The sequence below is a fragment of the Lissotriton helveticus genome, chromosome 2_1, assembly GCF_964261635.1.
Source record: "Lissotriton helveticus chromosome 2_1, aLisHel1.1, whole genome shotgun sequence".
Taxonomy (NCBI): Eukaryota; Metazoa; Chordata; class Amphibia; order Caudata; family Salamandridae; genus Lissotriton; species Lissotriton helveticus.
This window is the reverse complement of record NC_136059.1, coordinates 455,235,695-455,253,275: the sequence shown is the minus strand read 5'-3', so window position 1 is coordinate 455,253,275 and position 17,581 is coordinate 455,235,695. Positions and strand designations below refer to the sequence as shown.

At 59.8% G+C, this 17,581-nt stretch overlaps 20 non-coding genes across 20 annotated transcripts; all 20 read right to left on the bottom strand.

Annotated features, from left to right (window-relative positions):
• Positions 1 to 459: 459 nt before the first annotated feature.
• On the bottom strand, positions 460 to 623 carry LOC144821046 (U1 spliceosomal RNA). The gene has a single exon (XR_013608147.1). It is a non-coding gene; the product is annotated as a U1 spliceosomal RNA (small nuclear RNA).
• A 617-nt stretch (positions 624 to 1,240) lies between these two features.
• Positions 1,241 to 1,404, bottom strand: LOC144820472 (U1 spliceosomal RNA). Its single transcript, XR_013607799.1, has one exon. It is a non-coding gene; the product is annotated as a U1 spliceosomal RNA (small nuclear RNA).
• A 617-nt stretch (positions 1,405 to 2,021) lies between these two features.
• On the bottom strand, positions 2,022 to 2,185 carry LOC144821045 (U1 spliceosomal RNA). Its single transcript, XR_013608146.1, has one exon. It is a non-coding gene; the product is annotated as a U1 spliceosomal RNA (small nuclear RNA).
• Positions 2,186 to 2,801: 616 nt separating this feature from the next.
• LOC144820473 (U1 spliceosomal RNA) lies at positions 2,802 to 2,965 on the bottom strand. Its single transcript, XR_013607800.1, has one exon. It is a non-coding gene; the product is annotated as a U1 spliceosomal RNA (small nuclear RNA).
• Positions 2,966 to 3,856: 891 nt separating this feature from the next.
• LOC144821044 (U1 spliceosomal RNA) lies at positions 3,857 to 4,020 on the bottom strand. Its single transcript, XR_013608145.1, has one exon. It is a non-coding gene; the product is annotated as a U1 spliceosomal RNA (small nuclear RNA).
• Positions 4,021 to 4,637: 617 nt separating this feature from the next.
• Positions 4,638 to 4,801, bottom strand: LOC144821043 (U1 spliceosomal RNA). Its single transcript, XR_013608144.1, has one exon. It is a non-coding gene; the product is annotated as a U1 spliceosomal RNA (small nuclear RNA).
• A 617-nt stretch (positions 4,802 to 5,418) lies between these two features.
• Positions 5,419 to 5,582, bottom strand: LOC144821042 (U1 spliceosomal RNA). The gene has a single exon (XR_013608143.1). It is a non-coding gene; the product is annotated as a U1 spliceosomal RNA (small nuclear RNA).
• Positions 5,583 to 6,473: 891 nt separating this feature from the next.
• LOC144821041 (U1 spliceosomal RNA) lies at positions 6,474 to 6,637 on the bottom strand. Its single transcript, XR_013608142.1, has one exon. It is a non-coding gene; the product is annotated as a U1 spliceosomal RNA (small nuclear RNA).
• A 617-nt stretch (positions 6,638 to 7,254) lies between these two features.
• Positions 7,255 to 7,418, bottom strand: LOC144821040 (U1 spliceosomal RNA). The gene has a single exon (XR_013608141.1). It is a non-coding gene; the product is annotated as a U1 spliceosomal RNA (small nuclear RNA).
• A 617-nt stretch (positions 7,419 to 8,035) lies between these two features.
• On the bottom strand, positions 8,036 to 8,199 carry LOC144821039 (U1 spliceosomal RNA). The gene has a single exon (XR_013608140.1). It is a non-coding gene; the product is annotated as a U1 spliceosomal RNA (small nuclear RNA).
• Positions 8,200 to 9,090: 891 nt separating this feature from the next.
• Positions 9,091 to 9,254, bottom strand: LOC144821038 (U1 spliceosomal RNA). Its single transcript, XR_013608139.1, has one exon. It is a non-coding gene; the product is annotated as a U1 spliceosomal RNA (small nuclear RNA).
• A 617-nt stretch (positions 9,255 to 9,871) lies between these two features.
• LOC144821037 (U1 spliceosomal RNA) lies at positions 9,872 to 10,035 on the bottom strand. The gene has a single exon (XR_013608138.1). It is a non-coding gene; the product is annotated as a U1 spliceosomal RNA (small nuclear RNA).
• A 617-nt stretch (positions 10,036 to 10,652) lies between these two features.
• Positions 10,653 to 10,816, bottom strand: LOC144821036 (U1 spliceosomal RNA). Its single transcript, XR_013608137.1, has one exon. It is a non-coding gene; the product is annotated as a U1 spliceosomal RNA (small nuclear RNA).
• An 875-nt stretch (positions 10,817 to 11,691) lies between these two features.
• LOC144821035 (U1 spliceosomal RNA) lies at positions 11,692 to 11,855 on the bottom strand. The gene has a single exon (XR_013608136.1). It is a non-coding gene; the product is annotated as a U1 spliceosomal RNA (small nuclear RNA).
• A 617-nt stretch (positions 11,856 to 12,472) lies between these two features.
• On the bottom strand, positions 12,473 to 12,636 carry LOC144821034 (U1 spliceosomal RNA). Its single transcript, XR_013608135.1, has one exon. It is a non-coding gene; the product is annotated as a U1 spliceosomal RNA (small nuclear RNA).
• An 891-nt stretch (positions 12,637 to 13,527) lies between these two features.
• On the bottom strand, positions 13,528 to 13,691 carry LOC144821033 (U1 spliceosomal RNA). The gene has a single exon (XR_013608134.1). It is a non-coding gene; the product is annotated as a U1 spliceosomal RNA (small nuclear RNA).
• A 617-nt stretch (positions 13,692 to 14,308) lies between these two features.
• Positions 14,309 to 14,472, bottom strand: LOC144821032 (U1 spliceosomal RNA). The gene has a single exon (XR_013608133.1). It is a non-coding gene; the product is annotated as a U1 spliceosomal RNA (small nuclear RNA).
• An 891-nt stretch (positions 14,473 to 15,363) lies between these two features.
• LOC144821031 (U1 spliceosomal RNA) lies at positions 15,364 to 15,527 on the bottom strand. Its single transcript, XR_013608132.1, has one exon. It is a non-coding gene; the product is annotated as a U1 spliceosomal RNA (small nuclear RNA).
• A 617-nt stretch (positions 15,528 to 16,144) lies between these two features.
• On the bottom strand, positions 16,145 to 16,308 carry LOC144821030 (U1 spliceosomal RNA). The gene has a single exon (XR_013608131.1). It is a non-coding gene; the product is annotated as a U1 spliceosomal RNA (small nuclear RNA).
• An 891-nt stretch (positions 16,309 to 17,199) lies between these two features.
• On the bottom strand, positions 17,200 to 17,363 carry LOC144821029 (U1 spliceosomal RNA). The gene has a single exon (XR_013608130.1). It is a non-coding gene; the product is annotated as a U1 spliceosomal RNA (small nuclear RNA).
• Between the last annotated feature and the right edge of the window lie 218 nt (positions 17,364 to 17,581).

Here is a 17,581-nt window from a genome sequence, read left to right as displayed (position 1 = left end):
GCGCGCAGCTACCCACAGCAGCTTCCCACAGGCCTCGGCCGGCCTGCAAAATTTGCATGTCCACGCCCACCAGCAGCGCCAATCAGGGCCCTGCTTTCACTACTCTGCACGCAGCTCACATGGGGGGAAAGCCAGGGCTACAGCTAGCACACCAGAGGGCTTGGCAGGTCGAAATCGGGCCCAAAAGCAGATCTGTCAGGCCCTCCAAACTGTGCGCAAGCAAAGGCTACGGCAAGCAGAGAAGAGGGCTTGCCAGGCCGAAATCGGGCCCAGAAGCACGTTTCTAAGCCCTAACCCAGCATCCCCCAAGCTCGTCAATTCGCATATGTAATGGGCCCTCGCCCACTCCCCATTCCAGCCAGCTTACAGCACCCTGGACGGACGACAAGAAACGTCAAAGGGTGCTCCAGACTCCTTTTTATTTTTCTCTCCCTTTTTGTCTTTCTTGAAACCAGAGATCAGGGGAAAGCGCGAACGCAGTCCCCCACTACCAGAAATTATGCAGTCGAGTATCCCGCATTTGGGGACATCGCAGGGGTCAGCACATCCGAAGTGCAATGGATGAGCCTCACCCTGGGAGAACCACCTTCGTGATCATGGTGTCTCCCCTGCCAGGTAAGTATGAGTTGGAAGGGGACAGGGCGAGGGCGGCCCGCATGGCATCTCCCCGCAGAGCGAGGGTGGCATCCACACAGGGAAGGCCTGAGGCCGGGCGAGGCAGAGCATGGGCCTTGTGAGGCCCAAGGTTGCCCAGCCAAGGGCCCTGTGCCCACTTTGGAAAGCGCGCAGCTACCCACAGCAGCTTCCCACAGGCCTCGGCCGGCCTGCAAAATTTGCATGTCCACGCCCACCAGCAGCGCCAATCAGGGCCCTGCTTTCACTACTCTGCACGCAGCTCACATGGGGGGAAAGCCAGGGCTACAGCTAGCACACCAGAGGGCTTGGCAGGTCGAAATCGGGCCCAAAAGCAGATCTGTCAGGCCCTCCAAACTGTGCGCAAGCAAAGGCTACGGCAAGCAGAGAAGAGGGCTTGCCAGGCCGAAATCGGGCCCAGAAGCACGTTTCTAAGCCCTAACCCAGCATCCCCCAAGCTCGTCAATTCGCATATGTAATGGGCCCTCGCCCACTCCCCATTCCAGCCAGCTTACAGCACCCTGGACGGACGACAAGAAACGTCAAAGGGTGCTCCAGACTCCTTTTTATTTTTCTCTCCCTTTTTGTCTTTCTTGAAACCAGAGATCAGGGGAAAGCGCGAACGCAGTCCCCCACTACCAGAAATTATGCAGTCGAGTATCCCGCATTTGGGGACATCGCAGGGGTCAGCACATCCGAAGTGCAATGGATGAGCCTCACCCTGGGACAACCACCTTCGTGATCATGGTGTCTCCCCTGCCAGGTAAGTATGAGTTGGAAGGGGACAGGGCGAGGGCGGCCCGCATGGCATCTCCCCGCAGAGCGAGGGTGGCATCCACACAGGGAAGGCCTGAGGCCGGGCGAGGCAGAGCATGGGCCTTGTGAGGCCCAAGGTTGCCCAGCCAAGGGCCCTGTGCCCACTTTGGAAAGCGCGCAGCTACCCACAGCAGCTTCCCACAGGCCTCGGCCGGCCTGCAAAATTTGCATGTCCACGCCCACCAGCAGCGCCAATCAGGGCCCTGCTTTCACTACTCTGCACGCAGCTCACATGGGGGGAAAGCCAGGGCTACAGCTAGCACACCAGAGGGCTTGGCAGGTCGAAATCGGGCCCAAAAGCAGATCTGTCAGGCCCTCCAAACTGTGCGCAAGCAAAGGCTACGGCAAGCAGAGAAGAGGGCTTGCCAGGCCGAAATCGGGCCCAGAAGCACGTTTCTAAGCCCTAACCCAGCATCCCCCAAGCTCGTCAATTCGCATATGTAATGGGCCCTCGCCCACTCCCCATTCCAGCCAGCTTACAGCACCCTGGACGGACGACAAGAAACGTCAAAGGGTGCTCCAGACTCCTTTTTATTTTTCTCTCCCTTTTTGTCTTTCTTGAAACCAGAGATCAGGGGAAAGCGCGAACGCAGTCCCCCACTACCAGAAATTATGCAGTCGAGTATCCCGCATTTGGGGACATCGCAGGGGTCAGCACATCCGAAGTGCAATGGATGAGCCTCACCCTGGGAGAACCACCTTCGTGATCATGGTGTCTCCCCTGCCAGGTAAGTATGAGTTGGAAGGGGACAGGGCGAGGGCGGCCCGCATGGCATCTCCCCGCAGAGCGAGGGTGGCATCCACACAGGGAAGGCCTGAGGCCGGGCGAGGCAGAGCATGGGCCTTGTGAGGCCCAAGGTTGCCCAGCCAAGGGCCCTGTGCCCACTTTGGAAAGCGCGCAGCTACCCACAGCAGCTTCCCACAGGCCTCGGCCGGCCTGCAAAATTTGCATGTCCACGCCCACCAGCAGCGCCAATCAGGGCCCTGCTTTCACTACTCTGCACGCAGCTCACATGGGGGGAAAGCCAGGGCTACAGCTAGCACACCAGAGGGCTTGGCAGGTCGAAATCGGGCCCAAAAGCAGATCTGTCAGGCCCTCCAAACTGTGCGCAAGCAAAGGCTACGGCAAGCAGAGAAGAGGGCTTGCCAGGCCGAAATCGGGCCCAGAAGCACGTTTCTAAGCCCTAACCCAGCATCCCCAAGCTCGTCAATTCGCATATGTAATGGGCCCTCGCCCACTCCCCATTCCAGCCAGCTTACAGCACCCTGGACGGACGACAAGAAACGTCAAAGGGTGCTCCAGACTCCTTTTTATTTTTCTCTCCCTTTTTGTCTTTCTTGAAACCAGAGATCAGGGGAAAGCGCGAACGCAGTCCCCCACTACCAGAAATTATGCAGTCGAGTATCCCGCATTTGGGGACATCGCAGGGGTCAGCACATCCGAAGTGCAATGTATGAGCCTCACCCTGGGAGAACCACCTTCGTGATCATGGTGTCTCCCCTGCCAGGTAAGTATGAGTTGGAAGGGGACAGGGCGAGGGCGGCCCGCATGGCATCTCCCCGCAGAGCGAGGGTGGCATCCACACAGGGAAGGCCTGAGGCCGGGCGAGGCAGAGCATGGGCCTTGTGAGGCCCAAGGTTGCCCAGCCAAGGGCCCTGTGCCCACTTTGGAAAGCGCGCAGCTACCCACAGCAGCTTCCCACAGGCCTCGGCCGGCCTGCAAAATGTGCATGTCCACGCCCACCAGGGCCCTGCTTTCACTATACTGCACGCAGCTCACACGGGCGGGAAAGCCAGGGCTACAGCACTCACAGAAGGGGGCTTGCCAGGTCGATTTTGGGCCCAGAAGCAGAGATTTGGGGCTTTTGATGCTCAAGACCTGCCACTGAAGCCAACTCTAGAGTAGGCAGTGACCTGTTGCCTGGCTAGGCCCCAGTTGACTGCTTGTGGCTGAAAGTCAGAGACAAAGCGGCCAGCAAGCGAGCAGGGGTTCTCGCCCCGAGCCCCTCACGCCTTCCCGAACGCTCCCAAACGCAGCAGAACCCTCGCCGGGCAGAGCCCTCGCCGGGCCACAGCCTGGGGTTCTCAGCCAGAGTCTGGGCCCGGGAAGGCTAGGGTGAGGCAAGTGGCTGGCAGCCAGGCCACAGCCCCAGGGCTGGCGATCGAAAGGAGCAGACATGTCACCTGGCCAGGGCCTACTGCCCTGTCTCTGGATAGGTCCCCAGAGTGGGAGGCTTCAACTATCCCATCATTCCCCAGGCTCAGCACTTTGCATGCTATCCCCTCTTGCCCACGCCCCCTTCCAATCCAGCCGCAGCACCCTGGACAGACCACAGAAGACGACGAAAGGTGCTCCAGACTCCTTTTTATTTTTCTCTCCCTTTTTGTCTTTCTTGAAACCAGAGATCAGGGGAAAGCGCGAACGCAGTCCCCCACTACCAGAAATTATGCAGTCGAGTATCCCGCATTTGGGGACATCGCAGGGGTCAGCACATCCGAAGTGCAATGGATGAGCCTCACCCTGGGAGAACCACCTTCGTGATCATGGTGTCTCCCCTGCCAGGTAAGTATGAGTTGGAAGGGGACAGGGCGAGGGCGGCCCGCATGGCATCTCCCCGCAGAGCGAGGGTGGCATCCACACAGGGAAGGCCTGAGGCCGGGCGAGGCAGAGCATGGGCCTTGTGAGGCCCAAGGTTGCCCAGCCAAGGGCCCTGTGCCCACTTTGGAAAGCGCGCAGCTACCCACAGCAGCTTCCCACAGGCCTCGGCCGGCCTGCAAAATTTGCATGTCCACGCCCACCAGCAGCGCCAATCAGGGCCCTGCTTTCACTACTCTGCACGCAGCTCACATGGGGGGAAAGCCAGGGCTACAGCTAGCACACCAGAGGGCTTGGCAGGTCGAAATCGGGCCCAAAAGCAGATCTGTCAGGCCCTCCAAACTGTGCGCAAGCAAAGGCTACGGCAAGCAGAGAAGAGGGCTTGCCAGGCCGAAATCGGGCCCAGAAGCACGTTTCTAAGCCCTAACCCAGCATCCCCCAAGCTCGTCAATTCGCATATGTAATGGGCCCTCGCCCACTCCCCATTCCAGCCAGCTTACAGCACCCTGGACGGACGACAAGAAACGTCAAAGGGTGCTCCAGACTCCTTTTTATTTTTCTCTCCCTTTTTGTCTTTCTTGAAACCAGAGATCAGGGGAAAGCGCGAACGCAGTCCCCCACTACCAGAAATTATGCAGTCGAGTATCCCGCATTTGGGGACATCGCAGGGGTCAGCACATCCGAAGTGCAATGGATGAGCCTCACCCTGGGAGAACCACCTTCGTGATCATGGTGTCTCCCCTGCCAGGTAAGTATGAGTTGGAAGGGGACAGGGCGAGGGCGGCCCGCATGGCATCTCCCCGCAGAGCGAGGGTGGCATCCACACAGGGAAGGCCTGAGGCCGGGCGAGGCAAAGCATGGGCCTTGTGAGGCCCAAGGTTGCCCAGCCAAGGGCCCTGTGCCCACTTTGGAAAGCGCGCAGCTACCCACAGCAGCTTCCCACAGGCCTCGGCCGGCCTGCAAAATTTGCATGTCCACGCCCACCAGCAGCGCCAATCAGGGCCCTGCTTTCACTACTCTGCACGCAGCTCACATGGGGGGAAAGCCAGGGCTACAGCTAGCACACCAGAGGGCTTGGCAGGTCGAAATCGGGCCCAAAAGCAGATCTGTCAGGCCCTCCAAACTGTGCGCAAGCAAAGGCTACGGCAAGCAGAGAAGAGGGCTTGCCAGGCCGAAATCGGGCCCAGAAGCACGTTTCTAAGCCCTAACCCAGCATCCCCCAAGCTCGTCAATTCGCATATGTAATGGGCCCTCGCCCACTCCCCATTCCAGCCAGCTTACAGCACCCTGGACGGACGACAAGAAACGTCAAAGGGTGCTCCAGACTCCTTTTTATTTTTCTCTCCCTTTTTGTCTTTCTTGAAACCAGAGATCAGGGGAAAGCGCGAACGCAGTCCCCCACTACCAGAAATTATGCAGTCGAGTATCCCGCATTTGGGGACATCGCAGGGGTCAGCACATCCGAAGTGCAATGGATGAGCCTCACCCTGGGAGAACCACCTTCGTGATCATGGTGTCTCCCCTGCCAGGTAAGTATGAGTTGGAAGGGGACAGGGCGAGGGCGGCCCGCATGGCATCTCCCCGCAGAGCGAGGGTGGCATCCACACAGGGAAGGCCTGAGGCCGGGCGAGGCAGAGCATGGGCCTTGTGAGGCCCAAGGTTGCCCAGCCAAGGGCCCTGTGCCCACTTTGGAAAGCGCGCAGCTACCCACAGCAGCTTCCCACAGGCCTCGGCCGGCCTGCAAAATGTGCATGTCCACGCCCACCAGGGCCCTGCTTTCACTATACTGCACGCAGCTCACACGGGCGGGAAAGCCAGGGCTACAGCACTCACAGAAGGGGGCTTGCCAGGTCGATTTTGGGCCCAGAAGCAGAGATTTGGGGCTTTTGATGCTCAAGACCTGCCACTGAAGCCAACTCTAGAGTAGGCAGTGACCTGTTGCCTGGCTAGGCCCCAGTTGACTGCTTGTGGCTGAAAGTCAGAGACAAAGCGGCCAGCAAGCGAGCAGGGGTTCTCGCCCCGAGCCCCTCACGCCTTCCCGAACGCTCCCAAACGCAGCAGAACCCTCGCCGGGCAGAGCCCTCGCCGGGCCACAGCCTGGGGTTCTCAGCCAGAGTCTGGGCCCGGGAAGGCTAGGGTGAGGCAAGTGGCTGGCAGCCAGGCCACAGCCCCAGGGCTGGCGATCGAAAGGAGCAGACATGTCACCTGGCCAGGGCCTACTGCCCTGTCTCTGGATAGGTCCCCAGAGTGGGAGGCTTCAACTATCCCATCATTCCCCAGGCTCAGCACTTTTCATGCTATCCCCTCTTGCCCACGCCCCCTTCCAATCCAGCCGCAGCACCCTGGACAGACCACAGAAGACGACGAAAGGTGCTCCAGACTCCTTTTTATTTTTCTCTCCCTTTTTGTCTTTCTTGAAACCAGAGATCAGGGGAAAGCGCGAACGCAGTCCCCCACTACCAGAAATTATGCAGTCGAGTATCCCGCATTTGGGGACATCGCAGGGGTCAGCACATCCGAAGTGCAATGGATGAGCCTCACCCTGGGAGAACCACCTTCGTGATCATGGTGTCTCCCCTGCCAGGTAAGTATGAGTTGGAAGGGGACAGGGCGAGGGCGGCCCGCATGGCATCTCCCCGCAGAGCGAGGGTGGCATCCACACAGGGAAGGCCTGAGGCCGGGCGAGGCAGAGCATGGGCCTTGTGAGGCCCAAGGTTGCCCAGCCAAGGGCCCTGTGCCCACTTTGGAAAGCGCGCAGCTACCCACAGCAGCTTCCCACAGGCCTCGGCCGGCCTGCAAAATTTGCATGTCCACGCCCACCAGCAGCGCCAATCAGGGCCCTGCTTTCACTACTCTGCACGCAGCTCACATGGGGGGAAAGCCAGGGCTACAGCTAGCACACCAGAGGGCTTGGCAGGTCGAAATCGGGCCCAAAAGCAGATCTGTCAGGCCCTCCAAACTGTGCGCAAGCAAAGGCTACGGCAAGCAGAGAAGAGGGCTTGCCAGGCCGAAATCGGGCCCAGAAGCACGTTTCTAAGCCCTAACCCAGCATCCCCCAAGCTCGTCAATTCGCATATGTAATGGGCCCTCGCCCACTCCCCATTCCAGCCAGCTTACAGCACCCTGGACGGACGACAAGAAACGTCAAAGGGTGCTCCAGACTCCTTTTTATTTTTCTCTCCCTTTTTGTCTTTCTTGAAACCAGAGATCAGGGGAAAGCGCGAACGCAGTCCCCCACTACCAGAAATTATGCAGTCGAGTATCCCGCATTTGGGGACATCGCAGGGGTCAGCACATCCGAAGTGCAATGGATGAGCCTCACCCTGGGAGAACCACCTTCGTGATCATGGTGTCTCCCCTGCCAGGTAAGTATGAGTTGGAAGGGGACAGGGCGAGGGCGGCCCGCATGGCATCTCCCCGCAGAGCGAGGGTGGCATCCACACAGGGAAGGCCTGAGGCCGGGCGAGGCAGAGCATGGGCCTTGTGAGGCCCAAGGTTGCCCAGCCAAGGGCCCTGTGCCCACTTTGGAAAGCGCGCAGCTACCCACAGCAGCTTCCCACAGGCCTCGGCCGGCCTGCAAAATTTGCATGTCCACGCCCACCAGCAGCGCCAATCAGGGCCCTGCTTTCACTACTCTGCACGCAGCTCACATGGGGGGAAAGCCAGGGCTACAGCTAGCACACCAGAGGGCTTGGCAGGTCGAAATCGGGCCCAAAAGCAGATCTGTCAGGCCCTCCAAACTGTGCGCAAGCAAAGGCTACGGCAAGCAGAGAAGAGGGCTTGCCAGGCCGAAATCGGGCCCAGAAGCACGTTTCTAAGCCCTAACCCAGCATCCCCCAAGCTCGTCAATTCGCATATGTAATGGGCCCTCGCCCACTCCCCATTCCAGCCAGCTTACAGCACCCTGGACGGACGACAAGAAACGTCAAAGGGTGCTCCAGACTCCTTTTTATTTTTCTCTCCCTTTTTGTCTTTCTTGAAACCAGAGATCAGGGGAAAGCGCGAACGCAGTCCCCCACTACCAGAAATTATGCAGTCGAGTATCCCGCATTTGGGGACATCGCAGGGGTCAGCACATCCGAAGTGCAATGGATGAGCCTCACCCTGGGAGAACCACCTTCGTGATCATGGTGTCTCCCCTGCCAGGTAAGTATGAGTTGGAAGGGGACAGGGCGAGGGCGGCCCGCATGGCATCTCCCCGCAGAGCGAGGGTGGCATCCACACAGGGAAGGCCTGAGGCCGGGCGAGGCAGAGCATGGGCCTTGTGAGGCCCAAGGTTGCCCAGCCAAGGGCCCTGTGCCCACTTTGGAAAGCGCGCAGCTACCCACAGCAGCTTCCCACAGGCCTTGGCCGGCCTGCAAAATGTGCATGTCCACGCCCACCAGGGCCCTGCTTTCACTATACTGCACGCAGCTCACACGGGCGGGAAAGCCAGGGCTACAGCACTCACAGAAGGGGGCTTGCCAGGTCGATTTTGGGCCCAGAAGCAGAGATTTGGGGCTTTTGATGCTCAAGACCTGCCACTGAAGCCAACTCTAGAGTAGGCAGTGACCTGTTGCCTGGCTAGGCCCCAGTTGACTGCTTGTGGCTGAAAGTCAGAGACAAAGCGGCCAGCAAGCGAGCAGGGGTTCTCGCCCCGAGCCCCTCACGCCTTCCCGAACGCTCCCAAACGCAGCAGAACCCTCGCCGGGCAGAGCCCTCGCCGGGCCACAGCCTGGGGTTCTCAGCCAGAGTCTGGGCCCGGGAAGGCTAGGGTGAGGCAAGTGGCTGGCAGCCAGGCCACAGCCCCAGGGCTGGCGATCGAAAGGAGCAGACATGTCACCTGGCCAGGGCCTACTGCCCTGTCTCTGGATAGGTCCCCAGAGTGGGAGGCTTCAACTATCCCATCATTCCCCAGGCTCAGCACTTTGCATGCTATCCCCTCTTGCCCACGCCCCCTTCCAATCCAGCCGCAGCACCCTGGACAGACCACAGAAGACGACGAAAGGTGCTCCAGACTCCTTTTTATTTTTCTCTCCCTTTTTGTCTTTCTTGAAACCAGAGATCAGGGGAAAGCGCGAACGCAGTCCCCCACTACCAGAAATTATGCAGTCGAGTATCCCGCATTTGGGGACATCGCAGGGGTCAGCACATCCGAAGTGCAATGGATGAGCCTCACCCTGGGAGAACCACCTTCGTGATCATGGTGTCTCCCCTGCCAGGTAAGTATGAGTTGGAAGGGGACAGGGCGAGGGCGGCCCGCATGGCATCTCCCCGCAGAGCGAGGGTGGCATCCACACAGGGAAGGCCTGAGGCCGGGCGAGGCAGAGCATGGGCCTTGTGAGGCCCAAGGTTGCCCAGCCAAGGGCCCTGTGCCCACTTTGGAAAGCGCGCAGCTACCCACAGCAGCTTCCCACAGGCCTCGGCCGGCCTGCAAAATTTGCATGTCCACGCCCACCAGCAGCGCCAATCAGGGCCCTGCTTTCACTACTCTGCACGCAGCTCACATGGGGGGAAAGCCAGGGCTACAGCTAGCACACCAGAGGGCTTGGCAGGTCGAAATCGGGCCCAAAAGCAGATCTGTCAGGCCCTCCAAACTGTGCGCAAGCAAAGGCTACGGCAAGCAGAGAAGAGGGCTTGCCAGGCCGAAATCGGGCCCAGAAGCACGTTTCTAAGCCCTAACCCAGCATCCCCCAAGCTCGTCAATTCGCATATGTAATGGGCCCTCGCCCACTCCCCATTCCAGCCAGCTTACAGCACCCTGGACGGACGACAAGAAACGTCAAAGGGTGCTCCAGACTCCTTTTTATTTTTCTCTCCCTTTTTGTCTTTCTTGAAACCAGAGATCAGGGGAAAGCGCGAACGCAGTCCCCCACTACCAGAAATTATGCAGTCGAGTATCCCGCATTTGGGGACATCGCAGGGGTCAGCACATCCGAAGTGCAATGGATGAGCCTCACCCTGGGAGAACCACCTTCGTGATCATGGTGTCTCCCCTGCCAGGTAAGTATGAGTTGGAAGGGGACAGGGCGAGGGCGGCCCGCATGGCATCTCCCCGCAGAGCGAGGGTGGCATCCACACAGGGAAGGCCTGAGGCCGGGCGAGGCAGAGCATGGGCCTTGTGAGGCCCAAGGTTGCCCAGCCAAGGGCCCTGTGCCCACTTTGGAAAGCGCGCAGCTACCCACAGCAGCTTCCCACAGGCCTCGGCCGGCCTGCAAAATTTGCATGTCCACGCCCACCAGCAGCGCCAATCAGGGCCCTGCTTTCACTACTCTGCACGCAGCTCACATGGGGGGAAAGCCAGGGCTACAGCTAGCACACCAGAGGGCTTGGCAGGTCGAAATCGGGCCCAAAAGCAGATCTGTCAGGCCCTCCAAACTGTGCGCAAGCAAAGGCTACGGCAAGCAGAGAAGAGGGCTTGCCAGGCCGAAATCGGGCCCAGAAGCACGTTTCTAAGCCCTAACCCAGCATCCCCCAAGCTCGTCAATTCGCATATGTAATGGGCCCTCGCCCACTCCCCATTCCAGCCAGCTTACAGCACCCTGGACGGACGACAAGAAACGTCAAAGGGTGCTCCAGACTCCTTTTTATTTTTCTCTCCCTTTTTGTCTTTCTTGAAACCAGAGATCAGGGGAAAGCGCGAACGCAGTCCCCCACTACCAGAAATTATGCAGTCGAGTATCCCGCATTTGGGGACATCGCAGGGGTCAGCACATCCGAAGTGCAATGGATGAGCCTCACCCTGGGAGAACCACCTTCGTGATCATGGTGTCTCCCCTGCCAGGTAAGTATGAGTTGGAAGGGGACAGGGCGAGGGCGGCCCGCATGGCATCTCCCCGCAGAGCGAGGGTGGCATCCACACAGGGAAGGCCTGAGGCCGGGCGAGGCAGAGCATGGGCCTTGTGAGGCCCAAGGTTGCCCAGCCAAGGGCCCTGTGCCCACTTTGGAAAGCGCGCAGCTACCCACAGCAGCTTCCCACAGGCCTCGGCCGGCCTGCAAAATGTGCATGTCCACGCCCACCAGGGCCCTGCTTTCACTATACTGCACGCAGCTCACACGGGCGGGAAAGCCAGGGCTACAGCACTCACAGAAGGGGGCTTGCCAGGTCGATTTTGGGCCCAGAAGCAGAGATTTGGGGCTTTTGATGCTCAAGACCTGCCACTGAAGCCAACTCTAGAGTAGGCAGTGACCTGTTGCCTGGCTAGGCCCCAGTTGACTGCTTGTGGCTGAAAGTCAGAGACAAAGCGGCCAGCAAGCGAGCAGGGGTTCTCGCCCCGAGCCCCTCACGCCTTCCCGAACGCTCCCAAACGCAGCAGAACCCTCGCCGGGCCACAGCCTGGGGTTCTCAGCCAGAGTCTGGGCCCGGGAAGGCTAGGGTGAGGCAAGTGGCTGGCAGCCAGGCCACAGCCCCAGGGCTGGCGATCGAAAGGAGCAGACATGTCACCTGGCCAGGGCCTACTGCCCTGTCTCTGGATAGGTCCCCAGAGTGGGAGGCTTCAACTATCCCATCATTCCCCAGGCTCAGCACTTTGCATGCTATCCCCTCTTGCCCACGCCCCCTTCCAATCCAGCCGCAGCACCCTGGACAGACCACAGAAGACGACGAAAGGTGCTCCAGACTCCTTTTTATTTTTCTCTCCCTTTTTGTCTTTCTTGAAACCAGAGATCAGGGGAAAGCGCGAACGCAGTCCCCCACTACCAGAAATTATGCAGTCGAGTATCCCGCATTTGGGGACATCGCAGGGGTCAGCACATCCGAAGTGCAATGGATGAGCCTCACCCTGGGAGAACCACCTTCGTGATCATGGTGTCTCCCCTGCCAGGTAAGTATGAGTTGGAAGGGGACAGGGCGAGGGCGGCCCGCATGGCATCTCCCCGCAGAGCGAGGGTGGCATCCACACAGGGAAGGCCTGAGGCCGGGCGAGGCAGAGCATGGGCCTTGTGAGGCCCAAGGTTGCCCAGCCAAGGGCCCTGTGCCCACTTTGGAAAGCGCGCAGCTACCCACAGCAGCTTCCCACAGGCCTCGGCCGGCCTGCAAAATTTGCATGTCCACGCCCACCAGCAGCGCCAATCAGGGCCCTGCTTTCACTACTCTGCACGCAGCTCACATGGGGGGAAAGCCAGGGCTACAGCTAGCACACCAGAGGGCTTGGCAGGTCGAAATCGGGCCCAAAAGCAGATCTGTCAGGCCCTCCAAACTGTGCGCAAGCAAAGGCTACGGCAAGCAGAGAAGAGGGCTTGCCAGGCCGAAATCGGGCCCAGAAGCACGTTTCTAAGCCCTAACCCAGCATCCCCCAAGCTCGTCAATTCGCATATGTAATGGGCCCTCGCCCACTCCCCATTCCAGCCAGCTTACAGCACCCTGGACGGACGACAAGAAACGTCAAAGGGTGCTCCAGACTCCTTTTTATTTTTCTCTCCCTTTTTGTCTTTCTTGAAACCAGAGATCAGGGGAAAGCGCGAACGCAGTCCCCCACTACCAGAAATTATGCAGTCGAGTATCCCGCATTTGGGGACATCGCAGGGGTCAGCACATCCGAAGTGCAATGGATGAGCCTCACCCTGGGAGAACCACCTTCGTGATCATGGTGTCTCCCCTGCCAGGTAAGTATGAGTTGGAAGGGGACAGGGCGAGGGCGGCCCGCATGGCATCTCCCCGCAGAGCGAGGGTGGCATCCACACAGGGAAGGCCTGAGGCCGGGCGAGGCAGAGCATGGGCCTTGTGAGGCCCAAGGTTGCCCAGCCAAGGGCCCTGTGCCCACTTTGGAAAGCGCGCAGCTACCCACAGCAGCTTCCCACAGGCCTCGGCCGGCCTGCAAAATTTGCATGTCCACGCCCACCAGGGCCCTGCTTTCACTATACTGCACGCAGCTCACACGGGCGGGAAAGCCAGGGCTACAGCACTCACAGAAGGGGGCTTGCCAGGTCGATTTTGGGCCCAGAAGCAGAGATTTGGGGCTTTTGATGCTCAAGACCTGCCACTGAAGCCAACTCTAGAGTAGGCAGTGACCTGTTGCCTGGCTAGGCCCCAGTTGACTGCTTGTGGCTGAAAGTCAGAGACAAAGCGGCCAGCAAGCGAGCAGGGGTTCTCGCCCCGAGCCCCTCACGCCTTCCCGAACGCTCCCAAACGCAGCAGAACCCTCGCCGGGCAGAGCCCTCGCCGGGCCACAGCCTGGGGTTCTCAGCCAGAGTCTGGGCCCGGGAAGGCTAGGGTGAGGCAAGTGGCTGGCAGCCAGGCCACAGCCCCAGGGCTGGCGATCGAAAGGAGCAGACATGTCACCTGGCCAGGGCCTACTGCCCTGTCTCTGGATAGGTCCCCAGAGTGGGAGGCTTCAACTATCCCATCATTCCCCAGGCTCAGCACTTTGCATGCTATCCCCTCTTGCCCACGCCCCCTTCCAATCCAGCCGCAGCACCCTGGACAGACCACAGAAGACGACGAAAGGTGCTCCAGACTCCTTTTTATTTTTCTCTCCCTTTTTGTCTTTCTTGAAACCAGAGATCAGGGGAAAGCGCGAACGCAGTCCCCCACTACCAGAAATTATGCAGTCGAGTATCCCGCATTTGGGGACATCGCAGGGGTCAGCACATCCGAAGTGCAATGGATGAGCCTCACCCTGGGAGAACCACCTTCGTGATCATGGTGTCTCCCCTGCCAGGTAAGTATGAGTTGGAAGGGGACAGGGCGAGGGCGGCCCGCATGGCATCTCCCCGCAGAGCGAGGGTGGCATCCACACAGGGAAGGCCTGAGGCCGGGCGAGGCAGAGCATGGGCCTTGTGAGGCCCAAGGTTGCCCAGCCAAGGGCCCTGTGCCCACTTTGGAAAGCGCGCAGCTACCCACAGCAGCTTCCCACAGGCCTCGGCCGGCCTGCAAAATTTGCATGTCCACGCCCACCAGCAGCGCCAATCAGGGCCCTGCTTTCACTACTCTGCACGCAGCTCACATGGGGGGAAAGCCAGGGCTACAGCTAGCACACCAGAGGGCTTGGCAGGTCGAAATCGGGCCCAAAAGCAGATCTGTCAGGCCCTCCAAACTGTGCGCAAGCAAAGGCTACGGCAAGCAGAGAAGAGGGCTTGCCAGGCCGAAATCGGGCCCAGAAGCACGTTTCTAAGCCCTAACCCAGCATCCCCCAAGCTCGTCAATTCGCATATGTAATGGGCCCTCGCCCACTCCCCATTCCAGCCAGCTTACAGCACCCTGGACGGACGACAAGAAACGTCAAAGGGTGCTCCAGACTCCTTTTTATTTTTCTCTCCCTTTTTGTCTTTCTTGAAACCAGAGATCAGGGGAAAGCGCGAACGCAGTCCCCCACTACCAGAAATTATGCAGTCGAGTATCCCGCATTTGGGGACATCGCAGGGGTCAGCACATCCGAAGTGCAATGGATGAGCCTCACCCTGGGAGAACCACCTTCGTGATCATGGTGTCTCCCCTGCCAGGTAAGTATGAGTTGGAAGGGGACAGGGCGAGGGCGGCCCGCATGGCATCTCCCCGCAGAGCGAGGGTGGCATCCACACAGGGAAGGCCTGAGGCCGGGCGAGGCAGAGCATGGGCCTTGTGAGGCCCAAGGTTGCCCAGCCAAGGGCCCTGTGCCCACTTTGGAAAGCGCGCAGCTACCCACAGCAGCTTCCCACAGGCCTCGGCCGGCCTGCAAAATTTGCATGTCCACGCCCACCAGGGCCCTGCTTTCACTATACTGCACGCAGCTCACACGGGCGGGAAAGCCAGGGCTACAGCACTCACAGAAGGGGGCTTGCCAGGTCGATTTTGGGCCCAGAAGCAGAGATTTGGGGCTTTTGATGCTCAAGACCTGCCACTGAAGCCAACTCTAGAGTAGGCAGTGACCTGTTGCCTGGCTAGGCCCCAGTTGACTGCTTGTGGCTGAAAGTCAGAGACAAAGCGGCCAGCAAGCGAGCAGGGGTTCTCGCCCCGAGCCCCTCACGCCTTCCCGAACGCTCCCAAACGCAGCAGAACCCTTGCCGGGCAGAGCCCTCGCCGGGCCACAGCCTGGGGTTCTCAGCCAGAGTCTGGGCCCGGGAAGGCTAGGGTGAGGCAAGTGGCTGGCAGCCAGGCCACAGCCCCAGGGCTGGCGATCGAAAGGAGCAGACATGTCACCTGGCCAGGGCCTACTGCCCTGTCTCTGGATAGGTCCCCAGAGTGGGAGGCTTCAACTATCCCATCATTCCCCAGGCTCAGCACTTTGCATGCTATCCCCTCTTGCCCACGCCCCCTTCCAATCCAGCCGCAGCACCCTGGACAGACCACAGAAGACGACGAAAGGTGCTCCAGACTCCTTTTTATTTTTCTCTCCCTTTTTGTCTTTCTTGAAACCAGAGATCAGGGGAAAGCGCGAACGCAGTCCCCCACTACCAGAAATTATGCAGTCGAGTATCCCGCATTTGGGGACATCGCAGGGGTCAGCACATCCGAAGTGCAATGGATGAGCCTCACCCTGGGAGAACCACCTTCGTGATCATGGTGTCTCCCCTGCCAGGTAAGTATGAGTTGGAAGGGGACAGGGCGAGGGCGGCCCGCATGGCATCTCCCCGCAGAGCGAGGGTGGCATCCACACAGGGAAGGCCTGAGGCCGGGCGAGGCAGAGCATGGGCCTTGTGAGGCCCAAGGTTGCCCAGCCAAGGGCCCTGTGCCCACTTTGGAAAGCGCGCAGCTACCCACAGCAGCTTCCCACAGGCCTCGGCCGGCCTGCAAAATTTGCATGTCCACGCCCACCAGCAGCGCCAATCAGGGCCCTGCTTTCACTACTCTGCACGCAGCTCACATGGGGGGAAAGCCAGGGCTACAGCTAGCACACCAGAGGGCTTGGCAGGTCGAAATCGGGCCCAAAAGCAGATCTGTCAGGCCCTCCAAACTGTGCGCAAGCAAAGGCTACGGCAAGCAGAGAAGAGGGCTTGCCAGGCCGAAATCGGGCCCAGAAGCACGTTTCTAAGCCCTAACCCAGCATCCCCCAAGCTCGTCAATTCGCATATGTAATGGGCCCTCGCCCACTCCCCATTCCAGCCAGCTTACAGCACCCTGGACGGACGACAAGAAACGTCAAAGGGTGCTCCAGACTCCTTTTTATTTTTCTCTCCCTTTTTGTCTTTCTTGAAACCAGAGATCAGGGGAAAGCGCGAACGCAGTCCCCCACTACCAGAAATTATGCAGTCGAGTATCCCGCATTTGGGGACATCGCAGGGGTCAGCACATCCGAAGTGCAATGGATGAGCCTCACCCTGGGAGAACCACCTTCGTGATCATGGTGTCTCCCCTGCCAGGTAAGTATGAGTTGGAAGGGGACAGGGCGAGGGCGGCCCGCATGGCATCTCCCCGCAGAGCGAGGGTGGCATCCACACAGGGAAGGCCTGAGGCCGGGCGAGGCAGAGCATGGGCCTTGTGAGGCCCAAGGTTGCCCAGCCAAGGGCCCTGTGCCCACTTTGGAAAGCGCGCAGCTACCCACAGCAGCTTCCCACAGGCCTCGGCCGGCCTGCAAAATTTGCATGTCCACGCCCACCAGGGCCCTGCTTTCACTATACTGCACGCAGCTCACACGGGCGGGAAAGCCAGGGCTACAGCACTCACAGAAGGGGGCTTGCCAGGTCGATTTTGGGCCCAGAAGCAGAGATTTGGGGCTTTTGATGCTCAAGACCTGCCACTGAAGCCAACTCTAGAGTAGGCAGTGACCTGTTGCCTGGCTAGGCCCCAGTTGACTGCTTGTGGCTGAAAGTCAGAGACAAAGCGGCCAGCAAGCGAGCAGGGGTTCTCGCCCCGAGCCCCTCACGCCTTCCCGAACGCTCCCAAACGCAGCAGAACCCTTGCCGGGCAGAGCCCTCGCCGGGCCACAGCCTGGGGTTCTCAGCCAGAGTCTGGGCCCGGGAAGGCTAGGGTGAGGCAAGTGGCTGGCAGCCAGGCCACAGCCCCAGGGCTGGCGATCGAAAGGAGCAGACATGTCACCTGGCCAGGGCCTACTGCCCTGTCTCTGGATAGGTCCCCAGAGTGGGAGGCTTCAACTATCCCATCATTCCCCAGGCTCAGCACTTTGCATGCTATCCCCTCTTGCCCACGCCCCCTTCCAATCCAGCCGCAGCACCCTGGACAGACCACAGAAGACGACGAAAGGTGCTCCAGACTCCTTTTTATTTTTCTCTCCCTTTTTGTCTTTCTTGAAACCAGAGATCAGGGGAAAGCGCGAACGCAGTCCCCCACTACCAGAAATTATGCAGTCGAGTATCCCGCATTTGGGGACATCGCAGGGGTCAGCACATCCGAAGTGCAATGGATGAGCCTCACCCTGGGAGAACCACCTTCGTGATCATGGTGTCTCCCCTGCCAGGTAAGTATGAGTTGGAAGGGGACAGGGCGAGGGCGGCCCGCATGGCATCTCCCCGCAGAGCGAGGGTGGCATCCACACAGGGAAGGCCTGAGGCCGGGCGAGGCAGAGCATGGGCCTTGTGAGGCCCAAGGTTGCCCAGCCAAGGGCCCTGTGCCCACTTTGGAAAGCGCGCAGCTACCCACAGCAGCTTCCCACAGGCCTCGGCCGGCCTGCAAAATTTGCATGT